Raw genomic sequence first — 3,130 nt, 5'->3', positions numbered from 1 at the left:
ATACACACACACACACACACACACACACACACACACACATATATATATATATATATACATACATATTACATATATATATTATTATCATACCTTGATACTGTGTGGACTAAGATCCCCGTTGACAGGCCACTGGTATTTATAGTGTTAAACACATTTGGTATGCAAATTAGGGAGTCCTTCATAGAGTAACTACTGCTTTTGTTGAATACATAAGCAATTTGGCTGGCTAGCTGTCTGGAGATTGTCAAAATGATGTAGATGCGTCTGATGAGAATCCAACAAAGTTTGAAAATTGATTAACGTTGTTTATCATTTCTTTTTCAGTCTGTGGAGAAATGGTTAAATTTCGCCGTTTATAATTATATACATAACATAGTTTATAATTATACTATATGTTATGTATATAGCACAGCAAGAATAAAGATGGGGAAAATCACATCTTTAAATGGTGATTACATCATACATTACCAGCGGTCGTTTCTATTGTGCCAGAATATTTAGATACATAAAAAAGGTATAAAACATCAGTCAAATTAATATGTACAAAAATATTTACTAAAACAATGTTTTCAAGGCAATTCAAAATTGATTGAATTCAATGTAAGTTAAGAAAATATCTCCAATAGACAAACGCATACAGAATGAACATCAAGAAGTAATATATTCTAAGAAAAGCCAGTTTAGCATTAAACTTTTGATGACATTAGTAGATAATGAAAAATAAAAAATACACGCACATACATATAGACAGATAGATATATGTTTGCATGTATGTATATATTTTGGGCTTCTGCACCATTTCTGTCAACCAAATCCCAGTACAACCCATGGCTTGTAGAAGAAGACATTTCCCCAGGATGTTGTGCTGTGTGGTCAAATACGATCGAAAGTAATGTGTACCATGTGAATTTCTTAATCCTCACCCATGGTCATACCTGGCATTCAGAGACTAATTCTTCAATTTGGTTACGTATCAATTAAAATGAAATTCCATTATAATTCAAAAAGAAGGGAAAAAAAGAAGAAATTCATTTTAGTTCCACCAGAAAGGAAATTATATTATTTAGAAAAGGATTGGTATTTTTTCTGAAAAGAGTTAACAACTCTAGCAGAGATAAATTTGGGAAATTGCTTTAGTGCCATTCTTAACTCCTACATTGGCATTTCTTGTGTCATTCAGAGATCAACTTTCATACACTTTCATGGCTACTATCAATATTTTCAGTGGCTTTCTTTCTGTTTACCTTGTCCAATCAGTTGCAGAAGAAAACTCTCAAAAGGAAATGTTTGGGGTTTAATTTTAGCTTGCTTGATTTGATTTCTTTTCTTTTTTCTTTCCCCTTTTTTTTGTATAATATATACCTACAGACACACACACACACACACACACACATACATACATACATACATATATATATATATATATATATATATATATATACATATATATATATACATGTATATACTTCAGAGTATTGTTTGTGCTTCTGGTTCCAAGATCAAAGTTGGTTGCATGAGTGCAACCAACGGGGACGTGAAATTTAAAGAGCTTGCCAGGAAATTGTGGCAGTAAAAACCTTGACATTCATTCCAGCATCAAAATCTATTGCTTCCGTTTGCTTTGTTTCAGCAGTCTTTCTTTTGTTATCATTGTTGTTGTTGTTGGTGTAGTAGCTGCTGTTTTTGCTCTGGTGACACTTAATCTTCACAAATATTGTAAAAAGAAGCATAGATCTTCACTTACACTATTGACTTACTAGTAAGATTCCCAAACATTTGCTCCCATGTCGTAAAGTTTGCTTTGTACGATTATATCTGACATTTTGTGATTTTTTTTTCTTATTTCTATTTTTTTCCATTTTTCTTTTGGTTTTTGTCTTTGGTCTTTTCTCGTTTTAACTTTTCATAGGAATTTCTTAGCAATATTTTGCTAAGCTTTATTCTTCACTTTTTTATTTATATTCTTGCATTTCTCATTATTCATTCACGTGTTGTTTCTGTTCTTGAGGAAACTGTAAGATTGATCTCAGTCTGTCTATCTGTCTCTCTGTTTCTCTCATTCGCACTCTCTTCCTATCTTTCTTTTGCTCTCTTTCTTTCTTTCTCATTCTTTCTCTCACTCTTCCTTTCCTTCTCTCTTTCATTCTTTCTCCTTTCTTCCTCGCTTTCTTTCACTCATTCTCTTACTCTCTCTAACTTTCTCTTACACCTTTCTCCCAAATGCTCTCTCCTTTCTCTTCTCTTTCACCCTCTCTCTTCTTTCTTTTTCCACTCCAATCTATCCCTTCTCCTTTCTCTTTCTCTCTTTCATTCTCTCCCTCACTCTTTTCCTGACTCTGTCTCTCACTCCCTTCCCATCCTTACTCTCTTCCTCCTCCCACTTTCCCTCTCTCTCTTTTCCTCCCCTCTCTCACATATATATGATAAAATAATTTTTAATTTTATTTTCTACTTTGAAGTAAATACTTTTAAAGTTATCTTATAAGAACTGAATGATTTTCCCAGATATTTTCACCAAATTTATTGTTGTTATAATTGTTAATATTATTATCTTCTTCACCATCAATAAAACACTAATTTTCTTATATATATATATCAATTTATATATTATTTGTATAAATTATATTTTACAAGAGTGAGTGGGGTTTGGCTTTTTTTTCAGATGTCCTTTATATTATTTGCAATACACTGAAGATGGCCTTGTTTTCAGGTGTTACAATGAAATTAATGTGTTACTACATTGATCTCCAATTAAGACATTATTAAATTTAGAATGATTTTTATCAAATTTATTATGGCTTTTTTTTAATATATTTAATCTTTGTTTTGCAATATAGGATCACTCGTTATTAATGAATATATTTATTGGATAAGAGAGTCTATTGTACTCATTGCCCTGTCTTTATTAATATTAATAATTGCTAGATCAATGGAAATTATCATATCTTCGCAAACTTTCATAATATGTGTCAATATCAGTCACTACGTGGTTACTCATCCTACTAGAAACGGCAATGAAATCTCCTTCAAATCATACTCTATTGTCTTAGCTATATACATATACATACATACATATATATTATATATATATATATACACACATACACAACACATATATATGTGTGTATAT

This window comes from Octopus bimaculoides, chromosome 14 (genome assembly GCF_001194135.2).
Source record: "Octopus bimaculoides isolate UCB-OBI-ISO-001 chromosome 14, ASM119413v2, whole genome shotgun sequence".
Lineage (NCBI taxonomy): Eukaryota > Metazoa > Mollusca > Cephalopoda > Octopoda > Octopodidae > Octopus > Octopus bimaculoides.
This window is presented reverse-complemented; position numbering follows the sequence as displayed.